The sequence below is a fragment of the Actinia tenebrosa genome, unplaced genomic scaffold (genome assembly GCF_029948245.1).
Source record: "Actinia tenebrosa isolate PJP-AT-01 unplaced genomic scaffold, QUT_ActTen_1.0 PGA_scaffold4__44_contigs__length_22323623, whole genome shotgun sequence".
In the NCBI taxonomy this organism is placed as follows: domain Eukaryota; kingdom Metazoa; phylum Cnidaria; class Anthozoa; order Actiniaria; family Actiniidae; genus Actinia; species Actinia tenebrosa.
In genome coordinates, this window is record NW_028292581.1 from 7,524,064 (window position 1) to 7,547,789 (window position 23,726).

At 35.8% G+C, this 23,726-nt stretch overlaps 2 protein-coding genes across 3 annotated transcripts in view; one reads left to right on the forward strand and one right to left on the reverse strand.

Annotated features, from left to right (window-relative positions):
* The window catches only part of LOC116297368 (uncharacterized), a 38,098-nt gene extending 34,071 nt beyond the window's left edge, over nucleotides 1-4,027 (forward strand). Inside the window, exons 6-7 of one of the 2 annotated variants that reach the window (XR_016121198.1) lie at nucleotides 441-502; nucleotides 2,352-4,027. The gene's annotated coding sequence lies outside the window, so the exon portion shown is untranslated. The remainder of the gene's footprint in view (nucleotides 1-440; nucleotides 503-2,351) is intronic. The other variant, XR_016121199.1, reaches the window with a different exon arrangement.
* The window catches only part of LOC116297367 (galanin receptor type 1), a 43,102-nt gene extending 23,530 nt beyond the window's left edge, over nucleotides 1-19,572 (reverse strand). Inside the window, exons 1-2 of the mRNA XM_031705583.2 lie at nucleotides 19,445-19,572; nucleotides 9,239-9,439 (exon numbers count right to left, since the gene is read on the reverse strand). The gene's annotated coding sequence lies outside the window, so the exon portion shown is untranslated. The remainder of the gene's footprint in view (nucleotides 1-9,238; nucleotides 9,440-19,444) is intronic.
* Nucleotides 19,573-23,726: the final 4,154 nt, after the last annotated feature.

Sequence of the window (23,726 nt, forward strand, 5' to 3'; positions counted from 1 at the left end):
AGAGAACGCTCTCATAGTTCAGTCAAAAGGTGATAATAGCGTGAGACCAATTTTTTTCTACCTTTCAAGAGGCTTTTTCCATACCTTTCTTATAGCCATTCGTTCTTACATCCAAGCAAAACCAATGGAAGTTAATATCCAGTCGGTGCATGTCAAAAATAAGGCTTGTCAGCTACACGATAAAGTGTGTAGTTATAACTGCTCCTATGAGCGGCGGTGTTTGTCTCACTACCGGCTAATTATGACACTTCCTCTTGCTAAAAGGTTATTGAGGTTCACCACATGACGTAGAGTTAACGAATACATTTTAATATGCTAGCTTTATAGAACATGATATTGCGGTCTGGTATCAAATAAATGAGTAAACGGACGCGTTAACTTTCAAGACATATTAATGTTCAAGCAGTTTTAATTTGACTGTATATTTTTACCATAAACAGACAAACAGACAAGGTATAGCAAGGCGAGTGACGGATGGACAGACAGACAGACAGACAAGCAGGCAAGTAAAGAAGCAAATTGTTCAGGGAAGAAGCTAGCAAGACCCCTGCTAACATGTCAATAAACGTCCTGCTCTTTCTGTTAAAATCCTTTTTTCCTATTCTACATGTTCGCGAGGTATAGTGTTGCTTCTCAAGTAGTGTGCAGTTTTCCTGCGACACCCAGCAAAAGTCAACATTCCTTAATTCCACGTACGACAGAAATGAAAATAAAACGAACGCAACCAATAAATTTGCTATTTATAAAATATGATAAGAATCAGCTCGTCCGATAGCCTCCTTTGCAGCCGTTCTTAGGGTCGTCACGCAACATTTCCCTCCCCACAAACGTCTGCTTACTTGAGCCGAACATTCCTTTCCCAAAATTGACCAATCAGCACGAACCTACTAAAAACGAGAAGGTTCATGCTGATTGGTCGATATTTCGCGGAAAGCCACAGAACAAATATGGCATCCTTGGAAGAAGTGTTTCAGCGTGTTTGTAGTGTTCATTGGAAAAAATTGCCTATTCATTTGGAGTATTTGCTCTTTTCGGTTTCTTTCCAAAGCAAAAGGTTGTGTTTAAAAGTAAAGTTATATAGCACAAGTAAACTGTGTGACACAACGTCCTAAATGGCCGCAGTTAGCGTGTTTTCGAGGCTACGAATCCTGAGAAACCATAAGATGCGAATGCATAGCCAAAAGATAGTATGAGCTTATAAAATCAGCAAAAATACGATTCTAAATTTTAACAAATTCCTATGAATTATATACCAAAATGTTCAGGAAAGCGCGGGGTTTTCAAATCAACTTCCGTTTTTTTTGACAGGTTCTGTTTTATTTTAAGGAGAGACGATTTTCTAGCTTGACCCCGGTTATGTCACGCATTTTCTCTTGTAAAATACATCCAATAGCATACATTCAACTAAAAAAAATCTACCAACTGGTTATGGTAAATCGCTTATTTATCAAGCCCTGCCACTGCACTATGTTTTGACGTTCTGAACATCAGAGAATCGGAAAACAACATCGTCGTAGTAATGTCGCAACTCATCAATATTTACACTTCTTCGATTTATCTTCTTTGTCGCTAGTTGTCGCCTTTCAAAATAATTCCAAAGCAAATTTGGACAGCACGCGGCATTCCTTTCACGTTGTCGCAAAATTTCTAACGTAGGATTTGATTGGCTCTTGATAAGACAATAGGCCAATTTTGATTGGCCCATGATGTCGCATCGATAACAATTGGAAAGGAATGTTCGGCTCAAGTAAGCAGACGTTTGTGGGGAGGGAAACGTTGCGTGACGACCCTAAGAACGGCTGCGAAGGAGGCTACTCGTCCGACATCTTGAATAATATCGGAAGTATCCTCAGTTTTTTCTTTTGTTTGTTTGTTTTTTTTCGTTTGTTGTTTTTTCTTTCTTTAATTTGTCGTCATCCATACGATAACACGCACGAAAAGCTTGTTTTTTATTACGGTTTTTGCTATCTATATTTTGCTAGAAAAGAGGTTTAATTGACAATTATTCGCCGAAGACAAATTGATAGATTATCGGTGAATATTTACCAAGCAACGAGTCTTCGAGCGGTGGAGGGAAATATTTTCCCTATTCACCAAGTCTGAGGTGTATAATTGTTATGGTATAATCTTGAACTTAGATATAAAAGAAAAGACGAAATTCGGGATAAAAAAATTGCTTAAGTAGTACTTCCGCTCTGGCAAACTTTGGGAAACTCATCAGTAATCAGCGCTCGAGCATAATCACTGGTCTAAAATGATATTTAAAATGCATTTTCTGGATTCGTATCAAAAATGTCCCTTTTTCAGGTGAAGACCAAACCAAAACCGTTTTTTTTTTTTTGTCTCGACAGGTGTAAAAGACCTCCATCCTGTAGCAGTTTAATTCGGTTACCTCAAAAAGCTGCTTGCGTGAGGAGAAGAGGCAAAAACTATGAAAAAAGCTGTTGTAACATCTGTCTTACTTGACGGTAAGACTACATACTTGAATCCCCTTTTGTTGATACCATGATTGTTTCATAGAAATAAGGAGGCGGCTTCCTCAAAACTTCTGTGTCTATAAAGTATGGAAGTATGGAAGTTGAACGAGAAGAATAAAGTGGACATTTGACATCCTCGCACATCTTTGGCGCCGGAGATCTAGAAGTTGATTAATTTATTGGTCAGGCAGGGGTTGTAAGAATAGATATTACTTTATGCCTGGGCTATGATTGTACAGCTGTGAAAGCACTCAGATGTAAGGGAAGTTGTCGGCTTCTTTAGAAGAGATGTTATTCCTGTACAACTATTTGTATCCCATTTTGCTGATGGACTTTGCGCTTTTTAACATGTCGAAAACTTGACATCAAGATGGTAGTATTCAAAATTCAATATCTCGAAAACGAGCTCAAGATACCTCAATTCAGTTCTTTCTTTATTTCAAACCAGCGTTGAATTCTGTATAAAGCAGCTTTCTTGTAAAGTTTTCTCTTCATTTTTCTAATGTAGCCAGCCACCTTAAGCGTATGTCGTGATGATTAGATCTGATAGGGTTCCTGTTCCTGTTTTTGATTTTATCTTTAAGAGTGTTCTTGTCAAATATTTACTTTGGACACGATTAATAAGCTGTTAGAGGATAAGTCCTTTTTCTTGGGGTGCCGTAGGTTACGTCATAGCCGCCATATTGGTTAACGATAACATAGCATTCCTCATTAGCTTCTCTCGTTAGATCAACCAACATGGCGGCTGTTTAGTCATTGTTATTAATATCTCAAGGGATTTTGAGTCATATGGTTGCACACCAAAATACGGCTTAATTACTAAGGTAACCGACAAAGAACTTGTTTGAGGGGCCCGGCACAAGTTTATTACTTCTTTACCCCATTACGTGCTGCCCTCGTTAAATAAATGCAGGATCGTCATCATCATCGTCGTCAACCAATATGGTCGCAGTGTCAACCTTTTGCTAGGATAAGAGATTTAGGACTCCAGTAGTTCCTGCTAAACCATATTTTCAGTCTCCTCTTCCACAGTCAGGAGTCATTTTTGTTTCATTTTAGCTATTAGCTGTTATTACAGTTGAGCCCGCAATGAGAAATTCTTTTGTTTTGAGTATCATACGAGTAAGGCTATCGGGTCGATACAATGCTTGGTGTCTCATTTGCATCTCATTTGCATGGATTCATATTATTTGCTATTACATGTTTGATAGAATTCTAAGCATAGTTAATAACTGTGTTCTAAGTAAAGAGTAAATGTGAAAAATCTAGGAACTCGTTGAGATTAACTAATAGGTATTGCTAATAGCACGAAGCGTTAAAAGGGAGATGATTTTAATTTCGTGAACTGAGCCAGAGGAAATACTAAATAGATTCGTGGCGTACATAAGTCTGGGTCTTTTGAATGGATTGCCGATTGAAAGAGTGAATGAATGAATGAAACGTGACGGAATTAATCTTTGGAGTGATGGATGAAAGAAAAGAAGGAATAGCAAAAATGTAGTAAAGACAAAAAAAAAAAAAAAAAAGAATAAAATTAACAGCGAAAAGGGGAGGAAGGAAGAGAAAACAAATTAAAGAAAGAATTAAAGAAACAAAGGTAGATAAAAAGAGAAAAATAGATGAAGAAAATTAACGTAAAAAAAAAAAAAAGAATCGTTATGAATACACTTTCTTCGAACCATTAGCAAGCCATCAGCCACGTCCTTCTATTATCACCTCGCTAACTCTACTCTATAATATTTATAACTCTATAACTGATTTATTCACAAGAGCAGAGGAAATGAAACCTATTTATGTGAAAACCGGAACATTTTCCAAATTGATGATGTTTTTTCTTTTGTAGTAATGTGGCTCAAGATCGTAAGTAAATAGAATGTAGTAAATGCAAGACGATACAGTTAATAGACAGTTCGAATATTCATCGCCTTTCGAGATAATGTAAAGTACTGATTTGCAGCACTTATGGAACGTGTCTAAGAATCGCTTAAGTAAATTCTATAGATATAATGCACTGAACTCCTACACTTGCGTAACTCAAAAATAACATAAAATAGCAATTGAGCTACATTTTGTATTAAGTTTTCTATTTTCTTAATTTGTCTTCGAAACCATACCACGAAAAAATATATATAATACATATATTACAAAGTATGTAATGTGGTCTATACTGTTGAAACAGTGCTCGATGCGTAGGGATGCAGAGCAATAGATATATAGTAAAGATTGGATTAAAGACGAGATCTCGTCTTTAATCCAATCTTTACTATATAATTCATATATTATATATAAATTATATATGATATATATAATTATTTTGTTCGTATAAGAATATAGTTTTTTTTCTGAATTCGTGGATAAAAAGACTATGCATAAAATTCAAAGTGTTTATCGGCTTTAAACGTTTTCCTGTACTCACTTTTTTTCAAACCTTGGTAACCAAATACTTTGTGCGTGTTAGCCAACGTGTGAGGAAAGTAGTTGAACACCTCAAAATATATGTTATCATTTACCAACACCTTTCAAGCGAATTATGTAGTGCGGTTTAATGCGAAACAAACCGCAACAGAATCGAAGAGCTTTTTATACTACACTGTTCTAATGTCTCAACCTCTATTGAAGTGTGAAACAAAGATCTACAACAAGACACTTTATATTGCACTCTACTTGAATGAATACCCACATGACAGACCTATGAACCAATAGCAGGAGTTTTTCCAATTTGGTATCTAATCGATCCACAAGTACTGCAAAGCCTCTTATGGGATGAATAATTCTGTCTGACAAACGATCATCTATTCTCTTTACTTAGGGTTGTTATAATTGGATCTTACTAATGGAAGAAACTGCTTGGATTTCCATGTAACTGGCGTCGTTTGTCAGTCAAGAAATGGACGAAATGTGCCAACGGACAACTTGTCAAGGAATAAATAAAATGCTCAGCTGCCCTCGGCGACATGAAATAGAAATTTAGTCAATACTGCAGGTGATCTTTTTCTTTTCTTTTCTAGAGGATGGCACTCCTTTTCTTGAAGCATTCACATTGACAAGTGTGAATGATGATGCAATTAGTCCAACTCTTAGAAGTCAGTCTTGATTAGTTTTAGCTGACACATTAACGCCACTTCAGAAACAAATGGAAATGAAATTCTTTTTTTTTAAATTTAATGTATTCTTATAACTTTTAAACCTGGCATCATACGGTTTGAATGAATCTAAAAAAAATCACAGCAAGAAAAAAACACTGTGAACACTCGAAGGATTTTCGGCATGTGTTTAGTTGTCCGGCAAAATCACTTGAACTTTCAGTTGTGCTCACGCCATATACACGCAATTGAAGAATCGTTGTCGGGTTCAGAAACATAGAACATAGAAGCTGAGACCGAAGTGGCACATGGGAAGTACGTTAATTAGATGCATGCTGTGACCGGCGACCCGTGACATCATCCACTGTTTTTAATACGCGTTTGGCATTCTAAACCGACTGCATGGATGGCGCAAATGAATAAATTATAATATAATTATGTCATTTCCCATGTGCCGTTTCGGTCTCAGCTTTTATGTTCTATGTTTCTGAACCCGACAACGATTCTTCAATTGAGTGTATACACAATTAAGAACTAATTAAAGAGTAATAAAAATAGTAATGATATACTAATGCATTTTATTCACCTAATTAAAATCAAATCATACGAGGCGCCTATACAAGAAAAAGAAAAATCTCAAATCTCAAACTAATTATATTTAAAAATTAATCTATTAGTAAAACTATTTCAGGACCAAGTTAGTTCTAGGGAAAGTAAGATTAAAGCCAATGCTGTTTTTTTTTAAATATATCTATCCCTAAACTTCAATATTAAATGTCTCTCCGTCCTGTCCCTTCCTTCTGTCCCTCCCTCTAACGGGACTTGATTAACACACCGGGGGGAAAAACACACACACACAAAAAAAAACACACACACACACACAAAACAGATTTCGTGATACAAATTTTGAATCACGAACGAGACGATTATTCAATATACGTTTCATTAGGTAAGTTAAAAATATAAATGTAAACGTGGCCTCGGCTTACAAGCCTATGCTGCTTGTCTAGTTTCTTGAAGTACGTATTTTACTCCTTTCGAACTTATGCTAACAATACTATGATTGAAGTCAGGAATCATAATATTTCTTGAACTGTTTGTCTCTGACAACAGACGTTTCGATCCGTAACTACGAATTTGGTTTTTTTTTTATTTTCAAATATTGATAACCTTTCACAATGGCCGAATATAAATAGATATAGGGTTTGCTTGGAAACTTAGTATCTCGCGCTAGTTTGATACGTCTTTGAATATCATCAACATGCATTCTCTGTCAACATTCATGTAACATTACTATTTTAGAATACACTTAGTTCAAAATAACGTTGTCATTGCCAAAGGCGATAGGCGGATAGGTCATTCTGACATGGAATTGTTTTCTTTAAATACAAAGAACATAATCAGTCTCAGCACGAAGGACCATACTCTTGACGAGAATAATAAACAGAAACACATGTCATTCCAGCTATTCTTGGATCTTGGAATGACATATATCCTATCGCTTTTCGCCTATCGCCTATTGACTATCGCCTTTGGCGGTGACAAAGTTTTTGAATTAGTTGTATACCAACTTCAGTGCCAAACTCGAAGACTCGCGCCTCTTATTATTCCACCGATATTCAAATTGTTAGATATTCACTAGTAAGATAGTAGTTAATAATATATTATGAAGCTGTTTAAAATTTATTGATATTAAAATCTCTGCCCAAAACAATTATATTACCACCCTTTATTATCAATTGCAAAGCAATTATTTTCTGTGTGTGTGTGTTTTTTTTTGTGTGTGTTTTTTTTAGTTCAACTCGTACTTCTATCCGAATGTTTCTTTCCCATGATAAAACAACTGTCACTTCTTTAAAAAAATCATTTATCACTAGATACAGTGTACTAAGTACTAAGTACAGTGTGTTTTAGCCAAAGCCTTGTCGAAGACCATTAAAGCCTTCATGGCATAAACAATACATAATTGAATATGACAGAAGTTTCAACTTCACAAAAATTGAGCTAAATTTATTTTACAAGAGCTTAAAGAGTAGTACCCCATTCACACATAAACGTGTTTAGTTAAACTGTGTTTTCATTAGGAAAAAAATTGAGAAACTAGAAACCTACAATATAATGAAGCTTTCTAAAATATTATCAGAGCAAGACATAGGATAGCTTACATGCATTATTTTACCAAATATTGTGCAGTGTTCGTTGATAGTTTTCCAAACCTTTTTAGTTAAACCACTTTAAAACATGTTTAAGCCTTGGCGTGAATGGAGTATAGGATTTTTTCTTCACAAATGTTTTCTAAGTCATCAGTAATAGAGTCCAAAAATGCTTATAATTTCTGAAAATGTTTTAAGAGTGAATGACGTTCCATTAACCCACGGAGGTTTCTAGTTTACCCTTCCCAAAATTTTAAGAGGAAAAACAATTGGTCATATGAAGTATTTTTTACTAGTTTTAGAATGTCCACCTCAGTGACATAAAAATCACTTATGATATCTATGAAGAGGCGGGGTACGGGCTTTATCTTCCCCTTTTGCTCACCAATCTGAAGAAAAGTTTTAAGAATTTTACAAAAAAAATACCTATGAAAGTAAAATAACTAACCTGATGCTTGGTCGAGGTGATTTGTTTGAATCCGATTCTAATGTCGCAATTCAAAATAATCTTCCAATCAATTTAACAACAACAATAATATTCAAAAGGAAGTAGGTAGTTGGAGAAAAAGAAACTCGAAATTTAAAAACTTTTAGGATTAAAAAAAATTGATTTTGTGCAAATCCATTAATATCTCAACGGACTGAGTAAGAACACGAAGGTGAACACATTGAAAGAACGTTGACCGCACCTAGCGACTATCGAAGTCGCATGCGATTTAGCAGCCCCTAAGGAGGCTTGGAAAGGAGGCCACATGCGATTATGCGCACGCGCATTATAGATCACACCACACATTATCGCCGAAACGTTTTCAGATAAAGTAATGAATGTTTTGAAATTTTCTTCTGGAATTTTAATAGCCTTTGGATTTTTTTATTTCTCGTCCTGTCTTTACGCTTAGTCCAAATTTTTATTCAAAATTATCGTTTATTCTCTAAATAGGTCTAATTTTACTCTATAATATCAATAGCTGAGCCTAGTTCTTGGAGCATACATATGTAAATCCTTTTTCAAAATGAAAAACAAAATGCTTAGGATGAACGAAATTCTCGCTTGAGTGGCTGAAGGCTATCGTGTATTTGTCCTGATACGTACCACCCTTTGGGCTTCATAAGAATAAAATAAATTAAGGATTTATATACAAAGAAATATATGTAGCAATGTTTGATGTTAAGTGTATGACGTCACAGACTCCAAAAAATAATCGTAAAAATATCATACTTTCGTCCTGAATATCGAAAAAACACTTCATACAGTGATTATTAGACATTTAAAGAGTATTTTTAGAAAGTTTCAGCTGAATCCAAGTTTGAGCGATTTTCGTCGTAGTAGCACTTTAAGATGTCTTGTCTGGAGGCTAGTTACTGGTATCTTATCAGATAACTCACTTATTTCAAGTTTTCAAGTGCTATGTCATCAACAACTCAAACATATATCAAGATTTTTTTTTCCTTTACTACTCTGATTAACGTTTCTTGGGGCTGCTACTGAACTTCAGTTCAGGTTACTAGTAAATTGGTGGCTTACCTCACTTGGGTTCAACTTCGTAAGCTGATTCCACTACTTTGATTATTTTCGTGTTTCGATCGTGTACACCTTGAAACTGCACAGACCCGGCGTGATGGTTCTCAGTGTTATATATGAGTAGTTCTTTAGGCACGAATTTAAATTGTCGTTTATGAGTTGCCGGAGGACTTGAAATTATGAATATAGCACAGAGACACTAGTCTGAAAATAAACGGGGGAAAATTGAATGACAATTAATACATTAGACTGGCGACAATGCCATTATTAATAATTGATTGTGAACAGTATTCTAAAGATATACTATAACTTAACAACACGAGTAAGAATAGCAATTGTAAAGATAGCCTATCAGTACGAATTTAAATTTTAGGAAAGAGAAAAAATATAACGTCGACGACATCGAAGAGGATGACAAACAGATGAAGATTAATAACGTTACATTATTCTGAGATAGAGAACCAATGGAAACACGCCATATCAGAAGCCATATATAAACTATGGTATATAGTAAATAGGTTATAGTACAGAACGGTTTAGGAATTTGAAAATAACAACGACAACAGCATCAATGTCAATTTAATTTTTACAATGACTTACAAATTTCTCGCGCGCTGATTGGTTATTTTTTTATCATCAATAAGAGGACAGACAGATAAAGCTGACGCCAACGAGCGCGCGCTCTTTCCGTCGGTTGTTTTGATCGCTAAAAAAGAGAAGTTTTTATCGTTTTTGTTATTGTAAGAAACAATTAGACATCAGTTTTTCATGTGTCTGTCCTCTTATTGACGATAAATGTCGTCGTCACATTGTCAAAGTTGTATGCGGATCCACACTACTTTGACGATGTGATGACGGGATTTATCGTCAATAAGAGGACAGACACATAAAAAACTGATGTAGTATTTGTTAAATATACAGCTAGAGACTGTTCTTTTGGCCATGGGTATATAGTCATTAGAGAAATTGTTTTGTGAAAAAAGAAAATTGGAAGAAAGAGGAAAAAAAAAAGTAATATATTCGTTTTCCTTGAGAATGGGATCTTCGGTTCTTTTTTTATAATTATCAAACCAAAACTTGGTAGAATCTAACAGCCAGTATATCATTAGCCATCAATCTTTCTGACACTATCATAACATAACAGCACTATTTTAAAAATGTATTCACTCGAGGCGCAAGTATTAGCTCAGTGTTTTGTTCCGTGGCGCGTCCTGTAGTCGATGACGAGCCATACTGAGAATAGAATACTGTCAAATGATCTGATAAACACGATTCCTTGTTGTCTATAATTTCGAGGTATTGACACATTCAAATAGTCCATTATTATCTCAAGTCGTCATTTCCCCCCAAAACGCTGTCACTTTGACATGCGATGACAATATAGGCTTTGCACCTATACGTTGCATGACAGTTGATGTGAACAGATGTTGGTTAATGGCAGATGGAAAGAGAGGAGTAACGGGTAAAAAACAGAAAAGAAAAGAAAAGAAGGAAAGGGAAAGAATGGAGAGAGAATTAAAGGAAAGGAATGGAATAGAATATACTGAGAAAAGGAAAGGAATAAAAAGAATGTAAGAGCATGAAGAGACTGGAAATAAAGGAAGACAATGGAGAAGAAAGGAATGGAATAGAAAGGGAGGAAAAAGATCGAAAAAGAATGAAATGGAATGAAAGGAAAATGATGAAATTTGCACTTATTTAGCAGCTTGAAGGTAACTCTGACAGTCACGTTTCGTATGATCAGATCCCTCATATATTATTCAATCCTTCAAAAATATTGCAGTGTTTCTTCTATAAATATACAACTGGCTAGTCTAATCAATTGTTTAACTTAAATATACAGAAATTTCTTTCCAGGGCTAATTTTATCAAAAAAAACTCCCCAAAATAGAACATCTAGTATCAGTTGGTTGAAGACTGCTCCAAAGTTTTGCCATTTCTAGTTGCAGCGATAAAATTGTAAGGTTTTATTGTATGTAGGTTTTATTAGTTTCAAGCATAGACTGAGTATTTAATGGTTAACAACACGAACAGTTTATTTGGATATTAAATCTAGAGAACTGGCTTCCGTACGTGCTTTGAATAATAGGGCTGGTTAATTTGGGGTTTAATATTTGAAGCAGTTTAAAAATCAACAACTGAAGTTAATAAGCAAGGGGGAAAATGCTTATTTTAGCCTGTTCTTTCAATTTCTTACATGATTTTCCTTAATTATATTTTCCTTTCTTTCGAAAAGTTTCCTAATGTCCCCGATGGCAAAACAACGTTTCCCTTTCTAATCAAAAGGTCTAATAAGAGATACTGTAACTTGGTACGGCCTCTTCTCTTCTCTTCTCATCTTTTTTCTCCGTCTTATAAACGCATAAACCGAATCGCGAATGAATTATCACTTCTAACTTTTTCCCCCAAGTAGGAGTTGACAGCTCCACCGCTTATTCCTATCGTGCGAGCACAAAAGATATGAACTGATCGAGCCACCACTCAAACAAACGCTCCATTGAAAAACCCTATGTCGAGCACCTTATTCAGATAATGTGATGAAACCTCATATATTATTGACAGGGTTCGCGCTACTTATCCGACACAAATTTCAAGGACTTTTGAAGGACTTTTCAAGGTCCAAAATTATGATTATCAAGGATCGATTTTGTTTGTGAATTTCTTCCTAACAATGCATAGGAACCATACTTTATTTTCAGGCGCCATGTCATCGACGTAAAATGATGGAAAATAGCATATAACAACCTTATTCACGTAGGTAATAAATGGATTTTCAACAAAAATTATGTTACAGTAGATATTTATTGATAATAAATAAGTAACAGTTGCATTTTCAAGGAGTATTTCAGGAGTATCCAGCAACATTGCTATTTTCAAGTGCTTTTCAAGTGCACTTGAAAATGGGTTTTGAATTCCAGGGCTTTTCAAGGATTTCAAGGAGTAGCACGAACCCTGTGTTGATCAACAACCAATTGTTTTCTTCAGCGCAGTATACTTTCTTCACCTTTATAATGGTTTATTTGATTCCTGGATTAACAAGAGAAACCTAAATGTGGCTCGTGGGTTGCTGGTAAAAAGGCCTTTTTTAATATCAGTATTACAATAGTTTATGACGCGATCAACGCAAAGGTCAGACCAGTGATTGGTTATATTCTTTGTCGGAAACATCTAGTTATCAAATTATTTCATCCCATAAGTGATTAAATATTGTTATTGTCTAGTACGTGGAGGAATAAATAATAATATGTGGAAATAATCCTTTCAAAGTGTTCCCGCTTGAATTATGGTAATATATAGATTAAAAAATAAATGTTGGATATTCTCACAGCATTGATGTTTTATCCCTCCTTTCTTCGCCAGTCCTTTAATCGTTCTTTTCTTCCTATTTTTCATTCATTGCGCTTGTTTTGTCACTCGTTCTTTCATGCTATTTAGCTATTTAGCTTATCTAGCTTTTTTGCTATTTAGTCCTTCTCTTCGAACTTTCTTATAACTTTCTTTTTTTACTTCACCGAAAAATGATGTCCTTCCCCCTACTAAATTTGTCAACAAAGTTTTAGCCTAAGTCATGGTACGGTCTGACCATTCCTTGAATCCATATTCGATAACATTTATATTTCTATAGAATATGAATACATTATAGTAATCAAAAACTTATTAAAAGCACTATTCGATTACTTTGAGCTTCAAATGAAAAACCGATAATTTGCATTAGGTAATGTTAGATAACATCTCGAAAAACAAATTATCCAACTATTGACAGTTATTTTTGCCTTTTATGATGTGTAGCTTTTCTTAAGCCTTCTGTCGTTTCTCTGTTTGAAAAAAGTGTGGTGAAACAGAATTTTGATTCTTTCTGGTAATATCTCCGATCGAAGCGTGCTCATAAGTGTTTTGTCTGTCGAGCTGTCGAGCAACGCGTAGGAAAACGTAATATACGCGTAAAGCTACTTCATATAGGTACTTGTGCTAGCGTTGAGACTCTCTCTAAAAGCAGTTGGTCTTTCAAGCAATCAAAAAGCATGGGTTTTCTTTCTCGGGCAGTAAAATAAACGAAGGTTGTGTTGTAAGTTCGTTAGCGCGTCCTGTTGCTCAAAGACTAAACAATTCGAACTAGAAAAACATCACGAGCGAGGCTTAAAGTTATTTCTGCAATCAGGAACTTAGCTAGATTTAACTTTGGAAAAATTAAGAAATGAAATCCTCTCACCTTTATGACTCTTAACCACTGCCGTGCGAAATATAGCTTGTCAATTCTAGAATTTGATGTATGCTTTGCACGTAAGACAAGTAATGATTTTTTTTTCTTTTTTCAATTCAACGCCGGGCAAATGTATTTAGTAATGCACGATATCAATTTTTAATGCTTGACGTCAGAATTATGTTGGCTGGTATTCCACATCTGATCAAAGTCAAAATTATTGTTGATAGTTTTCTGGAAAACCTCAGAGAAGTACTTTCGTGTGTTTTTACTCAAAGAATTTCATCATTGCATGCTCGGCCCCTAATCATAGTGTTAAGACATTTTTCCAAAACCAGATCATCTGGAGAAAAGTAAAAATTATACAATAAGGCAGCAGGTACTTTCGTGTGTTTTTACTCAAAGAGTTTCATCGATGCCTGATCATTGCATGCTCGGCCCCTAATCATAGTGTTAAGATATTTTTTCCAAAACCAGATCATCTGGAAAAAAGTAAAAATTATACAATAAGGCAGCAGCTTTTCTTAATAAGACAGAATGGGATATTTCATGGATTGTTGCTGTTATTAAAACCACAAAGCAATATAGAGATTAATCATACATGGTCTATTTGAATATGAAAGAATTTTCTAATTAACAAAAAGACGAAAAAAATATTAAATATACGTGCCAGACTTGATTTGTTTTTATTATTTCTAACGACTACATAGCTAATTACTCCCTGGTATTTTGTTAATGTGTTTTTGTTTGTTTTGTTTTCATAACGAAACAACTGAATACTAACTTTATATGCCATCATGGAATTCCGCGAATCTTTTCAAATGTGAAACAATTTTTTCTTCATCTAAACCTCGGACAAAAGAAATGAAAGGTTTCAAGGGCAGGTGCGACGATAACAACATCATTTGTTCGGAGAAATAATCAAAAAAAATAAGAAGACAAAACCCAGAATTTTGAATGGTACTTCGGTTCAGGTGTTGAAATGGTCTTCAATGTCACACGCGATGTTTAGGAAATAGCTAGTTAAACACGAATCATTGTTGGTTGGAAAAATAATAATGGCAAACAATACCGTATTTCTGAATAACGGCTTTCTTTTATTCTCTATTTATAAATTGTTAAAAATTGGTTTAAATGTTGAAAAAAAGATTAATAAAAACGGCAAAATAAAATCGCATTTCTGACGAACAACAACTTTTATTTTCGTCAAGATTTTCCCCTTAACTGAATATCGCTCAGAGTCCAGGATCCGGCCTGACAAAAGCATCCATCTTGCACAGTTTAACCGAACCTTGAACATGTCCTCAACATACAAATGATCGCTACGAGGAATATTTAGCAAGATGAATATTTTTTAGAAAAGAGTTTTTCTTTTTCATTTGCAGATTCATACGTTTAACTAATAATAATACCTTTAGCTGTTAGATAAGTAGTTTTGTTTCAAAGGAAACTTCAATAGATTGACATACCGCTCTATTAGGAGAGACAAGCACCACCTGAAAATCCTCACGTTATCGAGATTGCAATCTCTGCTGAGATGTCTTGCATAGGGGAAAACCGCTATGAAATTAGAACATTATTATGACAAATTGCAGGAATCAATCCCTTCGGACGTACATCCATTTAGCAATTGAAAAAGGCGAACAGAGTCGCATCTGAGGTAAAGATATCACGAGTGTTATATTGTTTTGTCTATGAGTATATGAATATCTGCTTATTTTCTCCCGCCCTTTTTTGCTCTATTGATGCGTCTCTGGATCTGCTTGCTTAAAAAGAAAAATAGAAATTCCAATTTTTTCAGGTGTCTGTCAAGTGCGGCCAAAACCCTGACATTCCAAGCCAAGTGCTGTATATACACTATGCTATAGATTGACCAGAGCTAGTCGTTGCGGTTAACATACTGATAATCACAGGCACGTGCTTGAGTGATCAGTCATGAACTTGGTCTGAGAAACGTGCTTATTGGTGGTGGTTTGGTCATGTCTCTAGATTGTCTTACACACACGGCTAATTACTAGTCTTTGACTATTACAAAGCTATATTGGCAGCAATACTTATTATTACCGAGCTGATGTATTTTCTCATTCCTCACTAATTCTGCCCTACGGCACATTCATCATGATACCAAAGATACAGATATGACCCACTATTATCGAATGTGACTTGGCTTGACTTGTATCCCCCAATGAAAAAAATTACTAGATTTTCATTGCTTAATGAATATTTAAATTGGTTCTTCAAAGCACCAGACACGAGCGAGACTTCGAACTTGGGCGGTTGTCTTGTGCTTCTACTTTGATCATACATATACGACATGTTACTTATATCCAATATATGTAACATTTAGTCTTAAGTGTCAAGAGCCGACTTCCTTTCGCTTGCTTTTGTTTAGAATGTTCCTCGTTCGACAATCTGTCTAATTGCATGAATCATGACGGCGTTAAAGAGGGTTGCGCAAAGCCGACGCTCCTTACCGGCTTCATGTACTATACTCCATTAATTTTCTATAGTGAAAAATTTTGACAGTAAGAGTGCAATAGGAGTATCGCTATCCTCTTACTACCCCTCTCCCCTGATTGGATGCTATAGTTCATTGCAGATGCCAGTACGTTCATCGCAGGCTAGCTTAATGCCAAGCCAAACCTCCAGAATTTGTTTGTAACTTTTGGGTATTTTTTATTAATCCCTCTAGGAGGAATGAGGCATGGAGAGAACGTGCTAAGCATACCAATTACCCAAAGAATATCGATTGCGAAACAACCAGGATTTGAATTGTTTTCCGCCAAGTGTCTGAATCCATGTGAAACACTGGTAATTAGTCTAGAAAATCACGGCTTTCCCTTTGGATAACGCATTTAAATATTTCGCCTGCTAATGTATATAACACTATTCTTTTACCTCATATGGAATTTTATCCAATGATCCAGAAATCTTCGATTTTTGAACTTGACTGATGGCTCAAATTCTCCATTAATACCAATCACCTTTGGTAGTCTTATCACATTGTAGTACTTAATATCTTATCTTATGGTATATTGGATTCTTTAAGGCTGCCGCAGCTAGATCACGATAGTCTAATATAGTAAAGGAACATGAATTTTGGAACTAAAATTGAAATCAAAACGAGTTCTCCCGGTGAGTTCTGGGTTGTCGGCTCAATACGCTACTGTTTCTTCGAATATCGAGACGATATAACTAGTGCAATAGAGGCTTTGCACCAACACGTGATGGCAGCCATAACAGGAGGACGTAACAGTAGTGTATTTCTTCCTGAGAAACTGAATCCTTTCTCGTGTAAATTAGCCTCCTTTGCAGCCGTTCTTAGGGAGGGAAACGTTGCGTGACGACCCTAAGAACGGCTGCAAAGGAGGCTACGTGTAAATCAGATTCGACTAGACTCAATTGGACCTGCCTCCTGCCTCCTCAGTGTCATGGATGCCATCACGTGACGGTGCAAAGCCTCTATACCGTCTTTCCCCCCTACATACGGTATGTGACTATTAATATATATAAGTTTTGGATCGTGTATTTTACGAAGTAAATTGATTTTATCAGGCGTACGGTGTGTTTGGACGTGACTAAAGGCGGCTCGCCCTGTGCTGATCCATGTGGGACTTGAATATGTGCTGTTATTTTCTAGATTAACTGCTGAGCTGTATCTCTTCTAGATAATCACGCACTTCAACTTTGCCATTCGTTCCCAAAATAACAGTTTCTCTAATTTCTATTTTATAAAATGAAAAAAAAATTTGCTTGCTGTGCTGTGCGTAGTTATAGCACTTGGGAATTAGCAAAACACTACGCGTTGTGCTTCTCTTAACACTGCTTCTCTTAACACTGAAATGTGTTCTGCCAATCCCCGCGTGCTTTATAAAATACACACAGCACGCGCGCGCGTTTCCTATTTCTTTATGATTAAATATATAGAAGAGAATGAATGCACTCAATAAGAAAGCTGGTCAGTGATAATTAACATGAGGCTAACTTAACCTTATTGAAAACCACAGGCTCTTATTACTTTGATATATCATCCTTTAAAAACAGTCAATGTCATTAACGTTGTCCACCGAAAAAAGACATTTACGCATTTTACACATTTCGTGTGCGTCAGCCTGAACTTTAAATGTAAGATTCAACTCGTGAATCGAAAATCCAGAATGCCCGAACATTTAGTGAAGATTTAAGGTGGAGAATGGTATTTCAGCGTTTGTTTTATGCCAGAACATTCGAGGAAACACGTGATATTTCTTTTAGTCTAAATGTGCAAATGCGTAAATGTGTAAATGTCTTTTTTCGGTGGACAACGTTAATGACATTGACTGTATATTACTTAGCAGTTTAGATAGCAAATATGAATATGTTTTGATAGCTAGTGACAGAAGCATTTTCGAATTTGCATAGTATATATATATACTTTTTTTTTAAATCTGAAATTGAACTAAGAATCTTGTTTCTGGCGAGTAGACTCACTCGATTCAAAAGCCTAGCCACAACCTTTTGACACGGTATTTAAGTTTCCTCCTAATTCAATTTTTGTATTTAACACGCCAAAATATCCCAAGTATATCGATATATCCATATGTAGACTTACAACCAAAAGTTAGCCACAACTCTAGTATTAATGCTTATAATGTACACTATGATTATATTTCACTGAAAATATTGTATTTAACCTAGTATCTTCTTTAAACGTTTTCTAAATTGAAAATTACCCATATTGATATTCATTTTACTTACAGAATTTCTGCAAAACGCTGTATATATTAGGAATATATAACGGCGCGCGTGTCTATACACTGCGGATATAAACACAAGAGAGAGAAACACAATGCGTAGCCGAGTATTTCTTTAACTTCTCGAGTGCTCTACAGCTCCCAGAGCGTTTATATCACAGTATATAGACACAAGCAGACGTTTTATATCGCTTTTATGAAATATTTTTGAATGATTTCGCGCGAGCGTGTCTCTGTCCTCAGATATAAACACGGTAGTCAGCCAATCAGCGCGCGCGTATATATATATAACCCTTATCGATCCTGAAATCCATCAAAGGCAAGGCAACTTTTAATACCTTGGTGATAATAAATAATCAAAAAAATTCCATTCCACGTCTAATTTGGACTCGTAGATGATTCAGAATAAAAATTTCATAAGCAGCCGTTTTATATTGCTTTTATAAAATATTTTTGAGTGCTCGTCTCTCTCTACTCTGATATAATCACGGTAGCCAGCCAATCAACGCGCGCGCTTATCACAAATATTTTATAAATATATATATAGGTTCTTCAGTTACATCGATCTTTAGTGTTTGTACTGCATATACTATATATAGCGTACCCCAAAAATACAAATATATTGAAAATCCACTTCAAAGTTTCCAAATTGTCTCGAGCAATGACAGCTCTTTCACGGAGGCTCTTTCGAGTGCTCCTTAATTCACCGCAGCAATCGGTTGAATTACTAGGTGATTCAATAAAATATTGCCTCCTTACCTCCTTGACATTTCGAGAGGAATGGCTGAGTTGGCTCAGTATTATTAAATTCCTGAGTTGGCTCATCGACAAGATATCAAACACGCATCAAAAGAAAAAGAAACGTGGCAGCTTCAGCTATGGCTTGCTCCAGGATAAAAACAGATTACCAGTACATGCCTATCGTGCAGGTTGTTCTATAATTAAAACTGATTTTATCTCAGCTATAAATTATTATTTGTGATTATGTAGAAAACCACTGAGAAATTACTTCATTTATTTTACTAATAAGAGACAATCTTTCCAATAAGGAAAAACAAACCACGGGCAGATGCTAGTCTTTAGTCAGTACCGTGAAATAACAATGATAATATTATTTATAGATAAGATTTTTATAATTGATTTGATTCCAAAAAAGCACGAAACCAAAGCACTTCATTTTTTTTGTACGTGTTTTGCATAATCCAGTAAAAAATCTCTGAATGTCTACCTTTATCTAAATCACATTCCAGTTATGTACTTGAATTTAAAACTTACCTATTTTGTTTCGTGATAGGAGTGGAAGACGTATGATTCTGGTTCTATTTTCGAGTGAGAGTTTCTTTTATTGTGGTCGTACACGTTCAGCGTGGCTTCTAAGTATTGCCTGCTAGTTGGCAGGCCAATTGTCTGTCAATCTTTAAAGAATTTCTACTCTACTACGTGGTTTAAATTAAAGACCATGCAATTGACGTGAGATTTTGGAATTTCTTGACAGAGAAGGTGCTTAAACTGTCCTCAAGTCAGGTTTCGCTTATCTCTTGGGTCTGATGATAAACTTTTGATTGTTCAAAATTAACCATGGCAAGTGATATCAAACCGTCAAACGAAATCTCAATAAAAAATAATCGTATTGGCACACTTTTTGCTCAAGTTTGCACTTCAGATAACTTGGAAAAGCCACTCTAATAAAAAATTCCAAATTTCTGTTTCAAATTTCAAATTACTTTTTTTACTTGATTTTAAGACTTACCTTCTATACTTAGTGATATATAAGCGGGAATGTTTCTACTTTTCGAGTGAGCTTTTTCTTGTTGTTTCAAACAAAGCATCACATAGCGTCCTATTTAGTTCTTTCCTTATATCATATATTCCTATTAAGACTTCAAAGGGGGATGACTATTCGCCCAATCCCCCCGGATTCGCTCTTGCAGTCAATATTTAAAGAAATTCTGTTGTGTTATGATAATAGAATTGACTTCTGAGATTTGGGGAATCTCTTGAAAGAGAAGGGACTTAAACTGCTCTCTGTATTTCCTTATCTCTGGTCGGATCTGATGACTTTTTTGGTCATATTTCGATAGGACTATGAAGCATTAGTACTGTTAACGATGCCGCTCACTGCACATGCTCTCATTCTGTCAAACACGCAGACTGGACAAAATATCGTCACTGCTCTAGAGTGTCCACTGCAATATTTCATTAACATCTGTTTGTCTTTTCAATACCTTTTTTTTTCCTTCTATCTGTGCTTTACTACTGGGAAATTTTCAGCAAGTGCGTAATTATGGAAGCAAAAACTCAGTATTAGTCCCACCGATGTAAATCTGACAAAGACGTAAATATTGATAGGATTAAATTGAAGTTACTCTTATGTTTTATGAGTTCCTTTGACATCCTGCGACATCAGATACCAAATCATGTTTGTTTTTGTCATCGGCAACTACATGGATATATTAGTCTTGACAAACATACATACCGAAGGCAAAATAGCCGCCCAGTTATGTTTGGTTCAAGTTAATGAGTTTCACAAAAAGCAAACATATCACACTTATGACTAGCATTTTAAAATATCAAGTATTGATTTCAATATACCAAAGACTGAAAATCACGTATTTTTGTTTGTAATAGATTAGGCAGGCAAGCTTCAATAGCCTCTTTTGGCGTTTTTCCCACATTGCTCTTTCAAAAACTTGTCAAGATGATATTGGTAATATTCAAATTCAATATCGATCTCGAGAACGAGCTGGGAACAACCCATTTTCTTTTCATTTTTGGAATCAGCGTTAACTTTATAATATGAGCTTTCTAATAAAGTTTTCTAACTACTTTTTGCTAATGTACGTAGTCAATGAGATCTTAAAAAATCTCGATCATACTCGTTTCAAGCTTTTTACTTAGAATGGATAATAAAGAGTCCTAAAACGCGGCCGGTCCACAAAACGACGGGCTGAGCTGTGAGGATTTCCACGTATCTTTCTGTCCATGAGCCTCCCTTTTACTGGTTTAAACGACTCTTACACTTTTAGAGTGGATCAAGGTTATTTAGATTGGATCAATATCTATTGCCTGTGCACATGAACGCCGGGCTTAGCTGAGCAACTTAGCTTTGGCAGACTCTGATGATGATGAAGTTCCATGGCATGCCCTTATAACTAATATTTCCACATCACCCGCCTTAACTAGCCGATGCGTTCAATGTTTGGCTGCCAGTTTTTCCCTGTAATACAGTATTCGCTCTATTATGGAGATAGAAATTAACAGAAGCTACTGATTCTCTAGTTCTCTTTCCGTATTCCGTATTCCGTATTCTCTGATCTGGGCTTGTGCATTTGTAAGCTTTTTAAGTAAAGTAACTCTACACGTTTACTGAAAATCTCTCAATCGATAAATTCGTATGAAGCATCGAAAACTTCGCAAGGAACACCCGTATTGAGTTCGAATTCTATATATATGTGTGTGTGTGTGTGTGTGTTTGTGTGTGTTTGCGCTTCGTTGAATTGACAACTCTCTTTCGACCTCATTCCAATAATCCAGTTTTTGAACCCATACTTTTAGTTATGACAGGGTGTTCATTAGCAAGTGTTTTGCTTGCCCATGCCGCAAGTGCGTAATTAAATATATCCAAGGATCCTCTAATATTAATAGTAATTGTTATACATCGGTAAAAAATAAACCGCGGCGGAGATGGTCATCTCACAGCCCTCGAGGCATGAGCGCTTGTAGGATTTTGGATAGTTCGTGGTATTTAGCTAATGATTTCCCGCGCACATGAAGTAACCTACACCGGATGAATTGAACTGTGTTATTCGTTGGAAGTATCACGCGTTCTGTCATGAAGTGGTGTGTTGTAAGATATCGAACAACGTATTATTGGAACTACGTTGCGCATGTATCCTCCGCCGCAAAAATCCACTTCTGAATTCCAAATAGATCACGAAAAGGGGGAAACACTAGTAGAGGTTTGTTAGTCACTGGCTTACAAGTACTACCATCGAAAAACACGGACGATTTTTTCTTTTTCTTATTCGCGTGCGCGTGCCGACCGATTCTCAAAAGAATTGTCATCATTTATAAGACCATCTAGATTTTCACAGAAGGAAGGGGACTGAGAGGTGATATCTATTTTACATGCACGTGTAATTAAATATGCAGGGATGTAATACCTACGACACGCATGCTTCAAATTGTCCAAAATAACGCGCAAATTTGTCAATTGCAAGGTTTCCAGGAAAAAGAATTGTATTGCATACAGATAAATCTCTAAAAACAAACCTTATACATTGGCTTATAGATCAAAATACAATTTTTTCTTGCCCTTCAATTGATACCAAGCAGGGGAGTCCGCAATTTGACGGCTTGCAGCGTCAGCTGTAGCTCATCAATCGGACAATTAAGTACTGTATTCAAGAACCTTTTGGCGTGTTTGAATGTTTATTATCATAGTATTGGAACGTGTAATATTTCTTTTTTTAAAACATTAAAGACCTACTTAAAAGACTATGTTGGCTTTTTCTGATATAGGTAGACTGCCACAGCGGCGCCATTACTGGTAAAACCATTACTTTTTACCCTTCAGACAATATTTTATTTGATATTGAAGCTCCTCCTGTTTCTCGTTTCGGTTTTCAGTTTTGCCTTTTATGGGTCGGTGATAGGTTGTTGTGATAGAGTACTGCCATGAAGTAGGTTTTTAATTGTTTTAAAAGAAGAAATATGAAACGCTCCAATACAAACACGCCAAAAGGTTTTTTATATATACATTGTCCGATTGATGAGCTACAGCTGACCAGGTCCGCTGTAGCAGTTCACTCCCCCCAACCCCCCCTCCCATGAATTCATATTTCCATTTTGTTCAACATTCATTTGATTTTTAATACTCCCATAGTTTCTAGTACGCCTTTTCTAAGTCTTGGCCTAGATTGTATACAACTGAGTTCGGAAAGGTCCGAAGTATATAAGGAATATAAGGAATGTTCTAAAAAATATATACGGAATACGACTTGAATAAAAATCCACGGGTTTTGAATCAAATGTGTCGTAGTAGATAATTTTATCACCGTAGGTACGAAAGATAGTAGACTGACGTTTCGGAATGACTCCGACGAAGGACTAACGTCCGAAACGTCACTCTACAATCTTTAGTCGTATCTACGGTGATAAAATTATCTTCTACGACACATTTGATTCAACTAAAAAACACCGACGCAGTCCAAACTAGTTCCTAAACTAGCCGTCATACACGGGTTTTGGTTGAATAGCTAAATATTTTAACGCACACGAGACTAAGGCTGAACAAAAAGAACTGGAGTATTCAAAAAAAAAAATTTAATGTGAGAATTCATTCTGATAAACCATTGCGTGTTGAGATAGAGAACCCCAGATTTTAAAGCTGATTCTCTATCCTATCTGTATGTTATAGTGATGGTGTTCAAGGCTGTGGATTTGGCGGGAATGTTGGCGCCAAATCACGCGCGTGTTCGTTCCCAAGCTTTGTTGGGACTCAGTACGCTACTGGTCTAATAATTTTGTTGGAATTCCTGTGGATTTGGCGGGAATG